Raw genomic sequence first — 19490 nt, 5'->3', positions numbered from 1 at the left:
TGATTAGCTTATATCAACCCCAGTGCTTAGAACAGTGCCTGGCGCATAGTAAGCACTTAACAAATACCACAATTATTATTATTACTGTTATTGTTGGTATAATAACAGTAATAATAATAAGATGATGATTAGCCTACCATCCCTTTTGTGGAAAAAGTGTTCCCTTCCCCTCCTGGAGCTTCCCAGGTTAGTCCATGTATCCTCCTGGTACCCAAGCTGCACCTCTAGTCTATCCTGAAGGCAGACAGCAAGGTTAGAGATCTCAGTATATTCTAATAGACATCTTGCAAGTAGTTTTTAGCACAGTTAACAAGCATAATTCTGGTCAAATTGCCTTTTCCTACCTCTAATATCTCCCCCTCCTCCCCACCGCCCCAGATCCTCTCTACTTTCCTGTAGGGATTCTGGGGTTCGCATGCCTCTGGCTTTTTCATCTCTTCTCTCAGGGTGTCCCAGGTTCCAGCCTCACTCTTTCAATATGTCAGGATGATGCTGTCAGAGAGAGAGATATTTGAGAAGCAGCGTGGCTCAGTGGAAAGAGCACGGTCTTTGGAGTCAGAGGTCATGGATTCAAATCCCAGCTCTGCCAATTGTCAGCTGTGCGACTTTGGGCAAGTCACTTAACTTCTCTGTGCCTCAGTTACCTCACCTGTAAAATGGGGATGAAGACTGTGAGCCCCCGTGGAACAACCTGATCATCTTGTAACCTCCCCAGTGCTTAGAACAGTGCTTTGCACATAGTAAGCACTTAATAAATGCCATCATCATTATTATTATTTGCCAAAGAAGCCACAGCTTGGTCTAGGAGTATGTTTGATTGACAGATAATGCCTGGGGGGCAGAGAGCCCTATGTTTCTTACATTCCCTCCTCCTTTCCTCTTGGATACTTAGGGACTGCCCAGCGGTTCCCGAAGCCTGAGCCTGAAACCTACCTTTCAGTTCTGCAGCTGACAGGCCTCTCAGAGCAGATTAGAGAGCTGGTCTAGGGGACGTGATGCCTAATATGAATATTCATCTTTTCTGGGTAACTCAATTCCCAATAATTCAACCTGGCGCTTAATGGGTAGGTTTGTCCGATGCAGTTTTGGGTCCAAACCAATTTCTCAACTGCCCCACCCTGTACAGAGGAAGCTCAAAGTAATAATGGGTACTGTTTTGGGGCAGGGGTGGGGAAGGGGTCTGTGAGGGGAAGATCCCATGTAAAGCCCCAGGCTTCGTGCTGTATGGGAGGGAGGGAGCATTTTAGGGAGTGGAGCTACTGCTCCTTAATCTCCACTCCGTCTCTGTCTTAGAAATGATGTCAGTCCAAATACAGAGGCTGTAAGCTTGAACTATCTGCTTGTGGCTTTCAGAGCTCTAGTGTCAACACTGGTTAGAGTGCAAACTCACTCAAGCTGGAACTCCTGGGTTACTAAAAAAAACAAACAAAAACAGAACACAATTCTTGTTCTGAATTTGGCTTCCATTTGCACTGGGTGGTATTCAATATGATCATTACTTGAAAAATGACGTGTTTGTCTTTTTCTTAAAGCAACCCCTGGAAACTGGAATCAAAAATTTCTGTCAGGCATAAGAGGTAAGCTGCATATTGAACTACTTCTGTTGCGACTTTGAACCGACATCTCAGAGGTTTAGCTCAGTGTGATGGGTATGTGTCTGTGGGAGGTGACCAGGAGTTAAAGAAAAATAAAAGTGTCACTTCATCGAAGGTTTCAGAGCCGGGCCCTTTGGAGGGCTTATCACGGTGGCTAAAGTGATAGAAGCCATTTAGGAAGAAGAGAAAGAAATTCCTCTTTTCCTCAGGCATAAATTGAATCTCTGAGGGGAGCAGAGGAACCTTCATAGAGAAGAATGAGTTGTATTCCCTTTAGTACGTGCACATCTAAATCACCTTTCCATAGGAGATTATTTTAAAATCAAGATCAGAAATGTGTTCCGCCCACTGAATCTGCTCTATTCTAGGCATCGATCACTGTGGGCACAGATGTCTTAGTTGCATGCCAAGCTTTTCTGACAGCTATGCCAGCCTCTGGCTGCAAGAGGAGCTCTGATCCCCGCTTCCAGAATGGTGGGGGCAGTTGGGAATTGGTGGTTGCACGACCAGTGTCAGGCTGCAGTGAGGATTGTTTTTCTGACCTTCCCACCTGCCCTCCCATCTCCTGTTGCTGCTCACCATCAGCCCAACTCCTGATAGTGGCAGAGGTCTAGGGCACTGGGATTACAGAACACATCTTCCATATTGTATTTGATGTTATATTGTAGTTTGATGCTATATTGTGCTCTCCCAAGTGCTTAGTACAGTGCTGTGCGCCCAGTAAGTGCTCAAGAAATACGATTACAAACATCTACAGAGCAGTAGCCTCGGGGCAGCAAAATCAGAAGTAACGGTAGTGGCTGAACTACTGAGAGCTACCCATACCCACTTTTCTTCCTCTTCCTTCTCTTCCTCACCTCTCCTCCTGTCCTTCTAGATCCCAGCTGCTTCAGCACAACTGTCTTCTACTCTATTCATCTCATGGTCCCTGATGTCTCAGAAAGCTTAGCTTTTCCTATCCTAAGCAGCTAACCTATTACAATTGCAGGGAGTGGCATTGTTGGGAAAAGTATAGCTTTCCACGATGATAATGAATCCCCCTGCACATCCATATCTAAGGTCAGGGCAGAGGCTATTCCCAGTCATGCCCCTGAAGAAGAGGAGGATTTAGTTTGTAGCACAGTGGCAGAAAAGAGGAAGTAAGCGTGACTCGTTGCACTGTGGGACTCTTTGGGGAATGGAGTAAAATACATAGAGGAGTCAAGTCCAGTTGGGCAGAATTGACAAATCCATAACGTTATGGGATCAAATAATGAGTTGAATAAGAAAAATCTATAAAAATCAAGAAGCTTGGAAAGCAAATTCCAAAATATTTTCATGCCTGCATTCTCTTACTCCCACTGGAAACATCTTTGAAGACTCATTCCTTTTGCCGACAGAGTATAAATGCTCAATTGCACTGGAAGTATGTCCTCATCTAGTGTATATTCTAGCACACTGACATTTCTCTTTTCATTCACTCCTAAACCTATTCTCAGTAAATACTGCCAACTGTCGTATTAGCAATGGTTGTGAAATGGACTATTTTCTACAAGAGTCTGTGATCAGAATCTGGAAAAAATCGTCAGTTAAAAAATTCAATTTGCAGTAGATTTATATGAATAATTCATGTGGTCGTACTTCATAACACAATAATTAAGGTACCATTGATTTATTATACAGAGTTTAAAGGATGCTTAATGATACCCCCTTTTCTGTGCATTTAAAATTTCACCTTACTGCATATTTCAAAGTCCACAGGATATTTTATTCTAATGCTCCTACTCTCAATTAAACCAAGAACTCAATCAATTAGTGGTATTTATTGAGTGCTTACTCCATGCAGAGCACTCTATTATGCTGTTGGGTGAGTACAAAACAACAGAGTTGGTAGGTAGGTTCCCTGCCCACAAAAAGCTGACAGTCTTGTGTGGGGACAGACAGAATGAGATAACTCTAATAAGTGACACTATAAATGATTTAAAACAGCATTTGTATTGCACAGTCTGCCCGGAAAAGTGCAAGATTAAAAAGTCAGACTCTAAACTGCTAGGAAGGTATAAGCATTTTTGTAAGAGGTTTTTGGCTTGAGGAGGAGGATGATCTGATGGTTACTTGGTTTATCTAATGGAAAGATTTATAAGGGCACAAAAGTGGTACTTTTTTTTCTGGAAAATCACTCTTCTTCTCCCCCCCCCCCCCTTCAAAAACCTCCATTGGTTGCCCATCCACTTGGTATCAAACAAAACCTTCTTAGCATCGGCTTTAAGGTATGCACTCAACTCTTCCCCCTCCTACCTAACTCACTTATATCCTACTACAACCAGCCTGCACACTGTACTCCTCTAACACTAACTTATTAACCTCCTATATCACCTCTCTTGCCGTTGACCCCTCCAACTTCATATTGACCACTACTCTTCCCTTCTTTAAAACTCTACTAAAATCCTACCTCCTTCAAAAAGCCATCCCTGACAAACCCCTCATTTCCCCACCCTATGGGCCCTCCTCTCTGTGTCAGCTAAGCACCTTGATACCCCATTCCTAGCCCCACTGCACTTACGTACATACCCTTACACTCTTCTGCTTAGCATATCAGTAATTTATTTTCATATTCATTCATTCAATAGTATTTATTGAGTGCTTACTGTGTGCAGAGCACTGTACTAAGCATTTGGGAAGTACAAATCGGCAACATATAGAAGGTCCCTACCCAACAATGGGCTTACAGTCTAGAAGGGGCAGATAGGCAAAAAAAACCCCCAAACAAGTAGACAGGTGTCAATACCAACAGAATAAATAGAATTATAGCTATATACATATCCTTAATAAAATAGAGTAATAATTATGTACAAAAATACACAAGTGCTGTGGGGCAGGCAAGGGGGAAGGGCAGGGGAGGGAGGAGGGATGGGGAGGGGAGGAGGAGAGGAAAAAAGGGGTGCTCAGTCTGGGAAGGCCTCCTGGAGGAGGTGAGCTCTCAGTAGGGCCTTGAAGGGAGGAAGAGAGGCCCTACTGAGAGCTCACCTCCTCCAGGAGGCCTTCCCAGACTGAGCCCCTTCCTTCCTCTACCCCTCGTCCCCCTCTCCATCCCCCCATCTTACCTCCTTCTCTTCCCCACAGTACCTGTATATATGTATATATGTTTGTACATATTACTCTATTTATTTATTTATTTTACTTGTACATATCTATTCTATTTATTTTATTTTGTTAGTATGTTTGGTTTTGTTCTCTGTCTCCCCCTTTTAGACTGTGAGCCCACTGTTGGGTAGGGACTGTCTCCATATGTTGCCAACTTGTACTTCCCAAGCGCTTAGTACAGTGCTCTGCACACAGTAAGTGCTCAATAAATACGACTGATGATGATGATGATGATGAAGAGAGCTAGTTTGGCGGATGTGTGGAGGGAGGGCACTCCAGGCCAGGGTAGGACGTGGGCCAGGGGTCGATGGCGGGACAGGGAAGAATGAGGCACAGTGAGTAGGTTAGCAGCAGAGGAGTGGAGGGTGCGGGATGGGCTGTAAAAGGAGAGAAGGGAGGTGAGGTAGAAGGGGGCGGGGTGATGGAGAGCCTTGAAGCTGAGAGTGAGGAGTTTTTGCTTGATTTGAAGGTTGATAGGCAACTACTGGAGATTTTTGAGGAGGGGAGTGACACGCCCAGAGCGTTTCTGTACAAAGATAATCTGGGCAGCAGAGTGAAGTATAGACTGTAGCGGGGAGAAGGCTGATGCAGTAATCCAGTCGGGATAAGATGAGAGATTGAACCAGCAAGATTGTGGTACGGATGGAGAGGAAAGGGCGGATCATCATCATCATCAATCGTATCTATTGAGCGCTTACTGTGTGCGGAGCACTGTACTAAGCACTTGGGAAGTACAAATTGGCAACATATAGAGACAGTCCCTACCCAACAGTGGGCTCACAGTCTAAAAGGGGGAGACAAAACCAAACATACTACAAAATAAAATAGAATAGATATGTACAAGTAAAATAAATAAATAAATAGAGTAATAAATATGTACAAACATATATACATATATACAGGTGCTGTGGGGAAGGGAAGGAGGTAAGTTGGGGGGGATGGAGAGGGGGACAAGGGGGAGAGGAAGGAAGGGGCTCAGTCTGGGATGGCCTCCTGGAGCAGGTGAGCTCTCAGTAGGGCCTTGAAGGGAGGAAGAGAGCTAGCTTGGCGGATGAGCAGAGGGAGGGCATTCCAGGCCCGGGGGATGATGTGGGTCGGGGGTCGATGGTGGGACAGGCGAGAACGAGGTACGGTGAGGAGATTAGCAGCAGAGGAGCGGAGGGTGCAGGGTGGGCTGTAGAAGGAGAGAAGGGAGGTGAGGTAGGAGGGGGCGAGGTGATGGACAGCCTTGAAGCCCAGGGTGAGGAGTTTCTGCCTGATGCGCAGATTGATTGGTAGCCACTGGAGATTTTTGAGGAGGGGAGTAATATGCCCAGAGAGTTTCTGGACAAAGATAATCCAGGCAGCAGCATGAAGTATGGATTGAAGTGGGGAGAGACACGAGGATGGGAGATCAGAGAGAAGGCTGATGCAGCAGTCCAGACGGGATAGGATGAGAGCTTGAATGAGCAGGGTAGCGGTATGGATGGAGAGGAAAGGGCGGATCTTGGCAATGTTGTGGAGGTGAGATGGGCCGGTTTTGGTGACGGATTGGATGTGTGGGGTGAATGAGAGAGCGGAGTCACGGATGACACCAAGGTTGCGGGCTTGTGAGACGGGAAGGATGGCAGAGCTGTCTACAATGATGGGAAAGTTAGGGGGAAGACAGAGTTTGGGAGGGAAGATAAGGAGCTCAGTCTTGGACATGTTGAGTTTTAGATGGCGGGCCGACATCCAGATGGAGCTGTACTGAAAGCAGGAAGAGATACGAGTCTGGAGGGAGGGAGAGAGAACGGGTGGAGATGTAGATTTGGGTATCATCAGGATAGAGATGATAGCTGAAGCCGTAGGAGCGATTGAGTTCACCAAGGGAGTGAGTATAGATGGAGAACAGAAGGGGACCAAGAACTGATCCTTGAGGAACCCCTACAGTAAGGGGATGGGAGGGGGAGGAGGAGCCCATGAAGGAAACTGAGAATGAATGGCCAGAGAGATGAGGAGAACCATTCATTCAATCGTATTTATTGAGTACTTACTGTGTACAGAGTACTGTACTAAATGCTTGGGAAGTACAAGTTGGCAACATATAGAGACAGTCCCTACCCAACAGTGGGCTCACAGTCTAGAAGAACCAGAAGAGGATGGAGTCTGTGAGGCCAAGGTTGGCTAGCATGGTGAGGAGAAGGGGATGATCCCTAGTGTTGGAGGCAGCTGAGTGGTCGAGGAGGATTAGCATAGAGTAGGAGCCATTGTATTTGGCAAGAAGGAGGTCATTGGTGACCTTTGAGAAGTCTCCCCTTCTCAACTGTAAACTCCTAGAAGGCAGGGATCATATCTAGCAACTCTATGGTTTTGTAATAATAATAATAATGATGGTTTTTAAGTGCTTACTATGTGCGAAGCACTGTTCTAAGCACTGGTTGGGGGGATACAAGGTGATCAGGTTGTCCCACGTGGGGCTCACAGTCTTAATCCCCATTTTACAGATGAGGTAGCTGAGGCACAGAGAAGTTAAGTTACTTGCCCAAGGTCACACAGCTGACAAGTGGCAGAGCTGAGATTTGAACCCATGACCTCTGACTCCCAAGCCCGGGCTCTTTCCACTGAGCTACGCTGATTCTCTTGTACCCTCACCAGTGCTTAATGCAGTGCTGTGCATACAGTAAGTGCTACACAAATACCATTGATTGATTTCAGCTACTGTATATTACTGGGCTAAACCTGAATCTCATGGATAAGTATAACTTTGTGGTGCAGAGGAGACAAAAATTTTGAAGCTTTCTGACACATCTAAGCCTTATGTGCATATCTTTAAATTATATACTACAACTTAGTTATATTAATGTCTCTCTCCCCTGTAGACTGTAAACTCGCTGTGGACAGGGAATGTATCTGCCAAATCTGTTGTAGTGTATTCATTCAGTCGTATTTATTGAGCGCTTACTGGATGCAGAGCAATGTACTAAGCACTTGGAAAGCACAATTCAGCAATAGAGACAATCGCTGCGCTTAGTCCAGTGCTGTACAAATGGTAAACACTCAAATACCACTGCTGATGATGATCTACTCAAGACTATTACTGTGTAGCAACCATTAAGGTGCAACTATCTAAAATAATAATGGAAGGAAATCAAATCCCAGAATACATTTCTGTCTCACATGGAATAGTGTGTTTTACATTAACTCAGCATGTTAATTGAATACACCTGCTTATTGTTATTTTTAGATTATTAGTATTGCTGATAATAAGAAGCCAGAGTCTTCTGGTACCTGAGAACTCCTCCCAGGAGTACATTAGACAAATTAAGAAATTCTGGTAACCCTTTCAGGCCTATATGTGTGGCCTCAGTCTAGACAAGGATTTATTGAGTGCACTTCTGAGATAATTTAGCTTCCAAAGACTCCAAATTTTCTACCAGGGGATAGTTTATGGCCTGTGGGAATTTAGCTCACCAATACTAAGAACAATAGATGTTCAGCACTCATCTTGGAAAAACTCAAAATGCTATGTAGACATTATCTTATTATTCAGCCACTTGTTCTTGTCATGTTTTTTCTTTCTAGGTGGTAACAAAGCTGGACTGAGAATGCTGCTGTGTTAACACCTTTGGAGTTGGAGCAAGTTCTACTTGGAGAAGTAATGCTCACCTTGCACAGGCCAGGGGTGGGAGAGTTGCCCAGCTACATTTTTTTTTTTTTGAGGGGGCACGGAGTCTCTCAGGAGTGCCATCTGAAACACGAATGGCAGCCCTTTGCCTGGTGTCTCTGGGATTCCTCCCCAAAGGCAGGCCTGCTCTGGGGCTAGAGGGAAACAGCTGGGTTTAGTAGAAAGAACAACGGGCCCGGGAGTCAGGGAATCTGGGTTCTAATTCCAGCTCTGCCATTTGCCTACTGTATAAACATGGGGAAGTCCCTTTTTTATATTTAAGCACTTACTATGTGCCAGGCACTGTACTAAGTGGTGTGGTAGATACAGGATAATCATGTTACGGAGAAGCAGCATGGTTCAGTGGAAAGAGCATGGGCTTTGGAGTCAGAGCTCATGGGTTCAAATCCTGGCTCCACCAACTGTCAGCTGTGTGACTTTGGGCAAGTCATTTAACGTCTCTGGGCCTCAGTTACCTCATCTCTAAAATGGGGATTAAATCTGTGAGCCCCCCGTGGGACAACCTGATCATCTTGTAACCTCCCCAGAGCTTAGAACAGTGCTTTGCACATAGTAAGCACTTAACAAATACCATCATCATTATTATTATGTTAGACACAATCCAAGTCCCACATTGGGCTCACAGTCTGAATCCCCATTTTGCATGAGGTAACTGATTTCTCTGTGCCTCAATTTCCTCATCTGTAAAATGATCTCCCTCCTACTTAGACTGTGGGACAGGGACTCTGTCCATTCTACCCCAGTGCTTAGTCTGGTGCTAGGCACAGTAAACACATAACAAATACCAGTATTATCATTACTACTGAAGTGCGAGACAGTAATCAGAGGCAACAGTATGAAGCTTTACTCTGACCCAATGTTGTCTTCTGGGGAAAGCCCCTCCCACTCTGGAACAGCCTCTGGAAATGGTGGCAAGGTTGAGCAGGTGGCATTGCTGTTCTGAGACGTCAGGTGGGGACTGTGCTTCCATGGCTTGCTTTTTGGTTGGCTTGGGGTCCTTCTTGGCCTGAAGCCTTGAGGGAGTTGCTCCATGTACTCCTCCTCCTGCTGGCCTTGGGTGGCAGTATTATCTCCATTCTGCAGATGGGGAAACTGAGTTAGATTAAGATGGACCCACAGCAAGTTAATGGTGAAGACTTCTGATTCCTTATTATGGTGGCCTCTGTACAAAAGTGTGCTTGACCCTTTTTTTGGTGTTCTAAAATAACTAATAAATGGTGGCAGTCTGAAAAAGTCAGTTTTGATTTGATTTTTTTTGTGTGTGTTTTATTTAGTATCCTTATTTCAAGTAACTAACAGCGACCTGTATCCCTAAGCTGTAATATTACACTGTGAAAAGAGGTGAACATCATCATCATCATCAATCATATTTATTGAATGCTTACTATGTGCAGAGCACTGTACTAACCGCTTGGGAAGTACAAATTGGCAACATATAGAGACAGTCCCTACCCAACAGTGGGCTCACAGTCTAAAAGAACAAGATCTAAGACAAAATTCCTTGCAGTTCACACAAATTTCTTTGTGGCTTTTCTTAGTTTACCTTCCTGGAATGCCCTCTTCAATGGATGAGTCAACATTTTACATTCCCTGGTGAAAGGTGAAGAAGCATTTTCTAGTTTAATACCTCAAGTAAAGGAACCACAATTTCGATGAGTTCTAAATCACTCCAACACTTGCTTCTATTGCCCTTGGCATTTAGAGACCAAGCATGTGATGTCATTTCCTGTGTATCATATAATTGACTCAAGTAAAAACAAATAACGAACTGAAAACACACTTTAATGGGTTCTAATCAACTATATTAGATTTTTATTCTTCTCTTTAAATGTGCCCCTGAACTTTCCATGCTCTGTAAAACACTCTCTTGCCAGCCCTTGTATTTTGAAAATCAAATTGAAGTGTTACTACTGGTAGAATATAATGGACCAACCTAGCCAAACACCTTTCTTAAGTTGGGTGATGCTTTCCAAAGGCATACTGCAGCAATAATTTCTGCTTTCTGATCTTTGGTTGTTTTTGTTAGAATGAGGAGGATTTTCTTGCTTTAGTGTGAAAGCCCAAATTCTGCTGCATTGATTTTGAAGATCATTCCAAACAGGCTTTTCCCTTTCCACAAAATGTGCTGATGCTTGGCGCTATATGACTTCCTTTTGACAGGAATTTTCTCAGGGATTATAAAAATAAATAAATATTGACTTCTTTCTTTTAGGGAGACAGAGGTTTACTGTCTGGCTTGTTCTGCCCTCTTTAGAAACCTAGGCTGATGGAGTACTTAGATTTTCCCCTTAAGTAACTTTGGTTAAATGTAAAGACAATTTTATGACATATGTTTTTTAAATATTGGACAGCATTGCTAATAGCATTGAATCACCTCTCTGTAGGTCTTTAAAACTGGAGTACATTCTCATTCATCTGGGACAGCTTCAGTAGGGCACACCCGGAAGGTTGGGCCTCCGGTGGTCAGAAGACACCAAGATCCCTTTCAACTCAATGGCTCATGGAATCACCATCATCATGGATAGTATTTATGGAGAGTACAACCGAAGCAAGATACCCAATCACTGCCTTCCAGAAGCTTACAGTCAAAGGGGGCTGGGTAAGACAGGCAAAAACTGTTTACAAATAGGAGGAACAGAAGGAAGAAATTCAGTTTAGGAGTATGGGGAAGCAGTGTGGCCTAGTGGAAAGAACATGGGCATGGGAGTCAGATGACCTGGGTTCTAATGTTGGCTTGGTCACTTGCCTTCCCTGTGACCTTGGGCAAATAATTTCACTTCCTCTGTGCCTCAGATTCTTCAACTGTATATTGGGAATTCAATACCTGTTTTCTCAAACTGCGAGCTCCATGGGGAACAGTCCCATATCTACCCCAACAGGTAGAACAGTGCTTGTCACATAGTAATCACTTAAATGCCATAGTTATTATGATTATTAAATACAACATAACAGTAGTGGGATATGAAAATAAATATTCAAATAAGAATCTGCATATGTGCATTAGTGATGAGGGCAGGAACAAAACATGTAAGTGCTAAGGGATAGTATTAAGGGTGGGGTGAAAAGGCTTCCTGGAGGAAGAAGGATTTTATTTTAGGAGGGCTTTGAAGATGGAGTGGAGCTGAGGTCTGATGGATTTCATGCAGAGGGCGTTTCGGGTCACATCCTGAATACCATGATGCTGCAAAAAGGTTGACTCGGTGCCTAGAGCATTGATAAGAAGTGAGACCTTGGTGATTAGTTGAACACTGCCTTGTTCTTCACTTAAAGAAAATGTAACATTTGTTGGGCATAAAATGCACGCCTAGGAGCCTAAACAAGAGTCTTGTTGGAGCCTGCTCCCTGAGTTACAAATCTATGGAACAGGGTGGGATCTGCAGGATGCTGGACCTTCTTGGCTTTGGGTGAGTTTACTTAGCCTTCCCTTCTGCTACTGCTGGGCCGCTGCCACATCCCATAGTTATGAAGGAGGGAATGGAGGGTGATAAATACAGAGCATCCCTTTTCCCTCTTCCCTGCCCTCCTTTCCCTCGGCTCCCTTGTTCGCCAGGGGCCCTTCGTTCGTTGTTCCACTTTCCTCTCATGAGCATGTGCGGGAGAGACGTGCACCCCGTTTTGGCTTTAACGGGGTTGCTTCGGGGAGGGTAAAGGAAAAGGGGGCCAAAGGGAAACGAGTGGAAAGAAACGGGTACGGATGTGCGGGAGGGTGGGAAGGGGGTGCGCAAAATCGCCCCTAGCTCATTCCCCACCGCCCCCTCCGCACTGGGGCTCACCTCTCGGGACTTGCCGGGTGGTGGGGAAAGGCGCGGGCGGCTGCTTGCGGTTTTTCCCCAGGACGTGGGTGTCCCATGATCTCTCTTTCCCATCCTTCCATTCTGGGCACGAAACAGAATTCCCTTCGCGGACTTTCCTGTCTGCTCTCGAGTTCCGGCTCCCTCCAGCTCCTGGTTAGTTATTTTTCTCCTTTTCCCCCGACACCATGTCCGAGAACGTTGTAAAGCAGCCGAAATGAAACAACCAAAAAGCAGGAGGTTTCACCTGCTTTCTAGTGCCCGATGGCTCCCGTTGGGGCTTGCTTTTGAGAAGGCTGTAGTGGGGGTTCCTGCAGGGTGACCCCCCAATCCCTCTCCCCCGGCCAGATCCTCGGCCCCTTCCCCATCGGATTTGCCTAATTCAACCAGGCAGAAACTTTGGGGAGAGGGGGCAAGGGTAACCCGATTTTTTAAAAAAACGAATGAGTGCACGTGGGGAGGGGGATTGGACTTTGGATGGAGACCTGGCCTTTTTTGTTGTTGCTTTTTTTGCGGCGTTCGGTGGTAATAATAATAATAATAATTTTGCTATTTGTTACTATGTGCCAAGCACTGTTCTAAGCGCTGGGGGAGATACAAGGCAATCAGGTTGTCCCACGTGGGGCTCACAGTCTTAATCCCATTTTCCAGATGAGGTAACTGAGGCCCAGAGAAGTGAAGTGACTTGCCCAAATTCACACAGCTGACAACTGGCGGAGTCGGGATTAGAACCCAGGCCCTCTGACTCCCAAGCCCGGGCTCTTTCCACTGGTCCACGCAGCTTCTCATAATGGTATTTGTTAAACGCTTACTATTAGACTGTGAGCCCAATGTTGGGTAGGGACTGTCTCTATATGTTGCCAATTTGTACTTCCCAAGCGCTTAGTACAGTGCTCTGCACATAGCAAGCGCTCAATAAATACGATTGATGATGATGATGTGCAAAGCCCTGTTCTAAGCGCTGGGGGGATACAAGGTGATCAGGTTGTCCCACATGGGGGTCACAGTCTTAAACCCCATTTCACTGATGAGGGAACTGAGGCCCAGTGAAGGGACGTGCCCAGAGTCACACAGCCGACAAGTGGCGGAGTCGGGATTGGAACGCATGACCTCTGACTCCCAAGCCCGGGCTTTTTCCACTGAGCCACGCTATTTCTCCTAATGAGGCTCAACGCGCTCAGCCTGTGGTTGCCCGCTCAGCGCGGCTACTGTGGAGCCGCCTCGATGGCTGATGGAGCCTCGAAAGAGACTAATTAATAGGAGCCCGGTGCACCCGCAGCTAATGCGGGAGTGCAGCGCTCAGCTGACCCGTTAAATGAGCAATCCTGTTCAATGCGGGAATCAGCTCTGCACCGGCTCACCCCTGGGCCGGTACAAGGTGCAACGCCTCTGCCCCCCGGCCACCTCTTGCTTACCTTCGTTCGGCTGGAAAGCTGCACTGGAAGTTGCATTTTTTTTCTTTGCGTACGTGTGTGTGCGCGCGTTTAACAAATCCGATTGAATAATAATAATAATGACGGCATATTTTAAGCGCTATGTGCAAAGCACTGTTCTAAGCGCTGGGGAGGTTTACAAGGTGATCAGGTTGGCCCACGTGGGGCTCACTGTCTAAGCGTGGCATAGTGGAAAGAGCACGGATTTGGGAGTCAGAGGTCGTGGGCTCTAATCCTGCCTCCGCCACTTGTCAGCTCTGTGACTGTGGGCAAGTCACTTGACGTCTCTGTGCCTGTTACCTCATCTGTAAAATGGGGATTAAGAGCGTGAGCCCCAAATGGGACAACCTGATTACCTTGTATCCTTCCCAGTGCTTAGAACAGCGCTTGGCACATTGTAAGCGCTTAAATGCCATTATTGTTATTATCAATCCCCATTTTACAGATGAGGTAACTAAGGTCCACAGCACCTGTATATATGTTTGTATTTATTACTCTATTTATTTTACTTGTACATATCTATTTTATTTTATTTTATTAGTATATTTGGTTTTGTTGTCTCCCCCTTTTAGACTGTGAGCCCACTGTTGGGTAGGGACTGTCTCTATATGTTGCCAACTTGGACTTCCCAAGCGCTTAGTACAGTGCTCTGCACACAGTAAGCGCTCAATAAATATGATTAAGTGACTTGTCCAAAGTCACACAGCTGACCAGTGGCGTATCCGGGATTTGAACCCATGACCTCCGACTCCAAAGCCCGGGAATCTTCCCACTGAGCCACGCTGCATCAATCAATCAATCGTATTTATTGAGCGCTTACCATGTGCAGAACACTGCACTAAGCGCTTGGGAAGTACAAATTGGCATCCCATAGAGACAGTCCCTACCCAACAGTGGGCTCACAGTCTAAAAGGGGGAGACAGAGAACAGAACCAAACATACCAACAAAATAAAATAAGTAGGATAGAAATGTACAAGTAAAATAAATAAATAAATAGAGTAATAAATATGTACAACCATATATACATATATACAGGTGCTGTGGGGAAGGGAAGGAGGCAAGACGGGGGGATGGATCTCAAGCCGTCCCGCTTCCAGCAAGGGAGGGGGTACCACTCTGCCTGGCCTAAGCGGTTCCCACTTTCGGCTCGACTGGGCGCCACCTCTCCCGAGGAGTTTTTTTAGGAACGGCAAAGGTTGGCGGGCCGCGCCTTTAAGGCATAAAACCGCACACGTGCGCGGGGGAGGAAGGGGAATCTTAGGGGAGACCCAAACGGAACTAAGAACGTCATCCCCCGGGCCTGGAATGCCCTCCCTCTGCCCATCCGCCAAGCTAGCTCTCTTCCTCCCTTCAAGGCCCTGCTGAGAGCTCACCTCCTCCAGGAGGCCTTCCCAGACTGAGCCCCTTCTTTCCTCTCCCCCTCGTCCCCCTCTCCATCCTCCCGTCTTACCTCCTTCCCTTCCCCACAGCACCTGTATATATGTATATATGGTTGTACATATTTATTACTCTATTTATCTATTTATTTATTTATTTTACTTGTACATTTCTATCCTACTTATTTTATTTTGTTGGTATGTTTGGTTCTGTTCTCTGTCTCCCCCTTTTAGACTGTGAGCCCACTGTTGGGTAGGGACTGTCTCTATGTGATGCCAATTTGTACTTCCCAAGCGCTTAGTACAGTGCTCTGCACATAGTAAGCGCTCAATAAATACGATTGATTGATAAGAAGAAGAGGGGCGGCGGCGCGACACTTAAACGGCGGAGTTTTCCCTTCCCGCCCCCTGGGTTGTTTGCAGTGTGGCCGCTAGGCGGCGCTGGCGCGTCACGCTTCCCTCCCCCGGTGAAGGTAGCGGAGAGACGCGGTTGGAAGGGGGGGGCAGAGCGCGCCAGCCGCTTCTCCTCCCCACCTCCCAAATCGGTGGGGGAGGGAGAGGAGTGCAGCAGCAGCAGCAGCAATCTCCATATGCGCCCCAGTAGTTTTCGCAGCCACTCAGACTGCCTCGGGGCGCCAAATTGGGAGCCTGTTGGTGACTTCTGTTTTTTTTTTGGCTAATTGTGTGTGCACCCGGGGGGGCGTGCGTGCACGGGTGCAAGTGCGCGCACGGGTGCCTGTGCACGGGGGGTTGCGCGCGCGCGCGCCGGCGGCGGCGGCAGCCCGGCAGGATGTGAGCGGGGCGAGAGGCGTCGGCCGCCCCGCTCTCCCCCCGCGCGCAGGTGGGAGCCGGTTGGAGCTCTCCCCCTCCTCACCTGCGGGGGTCCCGGGGAAGGCGAGGCCGGCGGCAGGTGCCTCGGGTCTCAGGCTGAGTCCGGTCCCCGCCGAGGAGCTATAAATGCGGGCGGGAGGGGAACGGAGGGGTCCCGGGGAGCTGCGGTGAGCCGCGGGGCGCGAGGACGAGCCGACACCGGCCCGGGACTTGGGGAAACCCCGCCCGCCGCTTGCACCCAACTTCTCCGGCTCCACCAACTCCAGCCGCCCGCGGGAGCACCCACCCCCCCGGGACGGGGCGGCCGCGGAGTCGCACGTGTGAGCACCGCTTCGCCACGAGCAGGTGAGGGGTCGGGCGGCGGGGATACCGGGGTCCGCGGTATTTATTGAGCGCTTACTACGTGCAGAGCACTGGACTAAGCGCCTGGGAAGTACAAGTCGGTAACATCTAGAGATTTGTCTTCTCCATCCCCCCCCCCTCCCCATAGCACTTGTGTATAATAATGACATTTATGATGATGGTATTTGTTAAGCGCTTACTATGTGCAAAGCACTGTTCTAAGCGCTGGGGGGGGATACAAGGTGATCAAGGTGTCCCACGTGAGGCTCACAGTCTTCAACCCCATTTTACAGATAGGGGAACTGAGGCTCTGAGAACTTAAGGGACTTGCCCGAGGTCACGCAGCAGACATGTGGCGGAGTCGGGATTCGAACCCATGACCTCTGACTCCAAAGCCCGTGCTCTTGTCACTGAGCCACGCTGCTTCTCTGGCGCTTACCCTGTGCAAAGCACTGTTCTAAGCGCTGAGGAGGTTACAAGGTGATCAGGCTGTCCCACGGGGGTGGCTCACAGTCTTCATCCCCATTTTACAGATGAGGTAATTGAGGCCCAGTGGAGCGACTTGCCCAAAGTCACACAGCTGACAGTTGGTAGAGCCGGAATTTGAACCCTTGACCTCTGCCTCCCAAGCCCGTGCTCTTTCCACTGAGCCTATATTTGTATAGGTTTATTATTCTAGTTGTATATACTCACTATATTTTGTTAATGATGTGCATATAGCTTTAATTCTATTTGTTCCGCCGATTTGGACACCTGTCTACATGTTTTGTGTTGTCTGCCTCCCCCTTCTAGACTGTGAGCCCGTTGTTGGGTAGGGACCGTCTCTATATGTTGCCGACTTGTACTTCCCAAGCGCTTAGTACAGTGCTCTGCACACAGTAAGCGCTCAGTAAATACTACTGAATGAATGAACGTTTGAGAATGAGTGAAAGTTTGAGAGCTGGCGCTGCTTTTGGCCCGAAGGAGCGGGACCAGCCCCGGGGTTGCCTCCAGGCTTGGCTGAGTGTCAAGAGCCCGGACTGGGGAGTCAGAGGATGTGGGTTCTAATCACGCCGCCGCCACTTGCCTCCCGTGTGATCTTGGGCAAGCCACGTAATAATAGTAATAATAATAGTGGCATTTGTTAAGCGCTTACTATGTGCAAAGCACCATTCTAAGCGCTGGGTACTGTTAACTTCTTTGGGCCTCAGTTCCCTCCTTTGTAAAACGGGGATAATAATAGTGGTATTTGTTAAGCGCTTACTATGTGCAGAGCGCTGTTCTAAGCGCCGGGGAGGTTACAACGTGATCCGGTTGTCCCACGGGGGGCTCACAGTCTTCATCCCCATTCTGCAGATGAGGTAACTGAGGCACGGAAATGTTAAGTGACTTGCCCAAAGTGACACAGCTGACAGTTGGCGGTGCCGGAATTTGAACCCTTGACCTCTGACTCCAAAGCCCGTGCTCTTTACACTGAGCCACGCTTGCTTCTCAGTGAAGATTGGGAGCCCCACGTGGGGCAACCTGATGACCTTGTATCCCCCCCCAGCGCTTAGAACAGTGCTTGGCACATAGTAAGCGCTTAATAGCTGCTATAATTATTACTGTTATTCTTAGTGTAGCAGCGTGGCTCAGTGGAAAGAGCCTGGATTTGGGAGTCAGAGGGCATGGGTTCTAATCCCCGCTCCGCCACTTGTCAGCTGTGTGACTGTGGACAAATCACTTAACTTCTCTGGGCTTCAGTGACCTCATCTGTAAAATGGGGATTAAGACTGTGAGCCCCAAGTGGGACAACCTGATCTCCTTATATTTCCCCCCCCAGCGCCTAGAACAGTGCTTTGCACATAGTAAGTGCTTAACAAATATTGTTATTATTGTTATTACTATTATTACTTGCCTCCTTCTACGTGCCTCTCACTCGCCTTGGCTTTCCCACCTTTCCTGCCCAACCCTCCAAGGGGGAGGAAGGCTCCCAACCCGGGCGGTTCATTCATTCATCCAATCGTATTAATTGAGCGCTTACTGTGTGCAGAGCACTGTACTAAGCGCTTGGGAAGTACAAATCGGCGACACCTAGAGACGGTCCCTACCCACCAAAGGGCACAGGTCCCCGCGGCCCCTGCCTTAGGCTGGCGGGGCAGCTGCGGGGAAGGGGCCTGCGCTTTCCGACCGCGCCGGCCTATTCATTCCATCTTACTTATTGAGCGCTCACCGTCTGCACAACAGTGTACTAAGCGCTGGGGAGCTACAAATCGATGTTGGCAACCACGCGGCGGGAAGGGGCTCAGCCGCTTCCCTCCAAAGAGAAACGGGCGTAGCGATGCCCGGCCGGACAGGGGCCCTGTCAAATTCCCACCCTGGGCTTCTCGCCCAGCGCTTAGTACAGTGCTCGGCACATGGTAAGCGCTTAATACCGTTCCTACTACCTCCCTCTCCCCTCCCCACACGGTCAGCGCTTAATACTATTCCTACTCCCCCCTCTCACCGCCCGCTGTTGGGTAGGGACTGTCTCTATGTGTTGCCTACTTGTACTTCCCAAGCGTTTAGTACAGTGCTCTGCACACAGTAAGCACTCAATAAATATGATTGATATCTAATTTTATTTTATAGCGATGTTAAGTTTATTTGTTTTGGTGTCTGTCCGCCCCCCCACCCCCCGACTGTGAGGTTGCGGGCAGGGGGCTGTCTCTCTCTCTTGCTGTGTTGTGCTTTCCCAAGCGCTTAGTGCAGTGCTCTGCGCCCAGTAAGCGCTCAATAAATACGTTTGAATGAATATCCACAGCTGGGCCGAGTTCCTCAGAGGTATAACCAGTGCCCGATTCTCTGCATAGCAAGTGCTTGGCACATAGTAACTGATTAACAAATGCCATCATCATTATTTCTGTCCCCGGGCACATCTCGTTTGACAATGACCGACCTAGGACACTCTCCTCATGGAAGAGTGCAGGACCCAAATATATATTCCCTGCCCACGAGGAGCTTCTTTTCAAGGGGGAGACAGACATTAAAATAAATAAGGATACGTACACAAGTGAGGGTGGGGTGAATATTAAGTACTTAAAGGATACAGATCCAAGTGCATAGGTGACGCAGAAGGGAGAGGGAATAGGGGAGATAAGGGCGTAGTCGGGGAAGATTTCTTGGAGGAGATATGAATTTTAATAAGGCTTTGAAGGTTATAAGAGTGGTGCCAACTTGTTGCCAACTTGTACTTCCCAAGCGCTTAGTACAGTGCTCTGCACACAGTAAGCGCTCAATAAATACGATTGGTGGAAGGGGTTCTGGGGTGTGTGTACGTGTACGTGTGTGTGTGTGTATACACACACACACACACACGCACACACACACACATATGTATATATATGGACGGATC

At 47.6% G+C, this 19490-nt stretch overlaps 1 protein-coding gene across 1 annotated transcript in view; it reads left to right on the top strand.

The window, feature by feature from the left end:
* The first annotated feature begins 16030 nt into the window (after positions 1-16030).
* Positions 16031-19490, top strand: part of IL1RAPL2 (interleukin 1 receptor accessory protein like 2) — a 684340-nt gene continuing 680880 nt past the window's right edge. The window contains exon 1 of the mRNA XM_038748640.1: positions 16031-16141. The gene's annotated coding sequence lies outside the window, so the exon portion shown is untranslated. The remainder of the gene's footprint in view (positions 16142-19490) is intronic.

The sequence above is a fragment of the Tachyglossus aculeatus genome, chromosome 6 (genome assembly GCF_015852505.1).
Source record: "Tachyglossus aculeatus isolate mTacAcu1 chromosome 6, mTacAcu1.pri, whole genome shotgun sequence".
Classification (NCBI taxonomy): domain Eukaryota; kingdom Metazoa; phylum Chordata; class Mammalia; order Monotremata; family Tachyglossidae; genus Tachyglossus; species Tachyglossus aculeatus.
The sequence above is the reverse complement of the archived record's forward strand: the minus strand, read 5'-3'. Positions and strand labels throughout refer to the sequence as shown.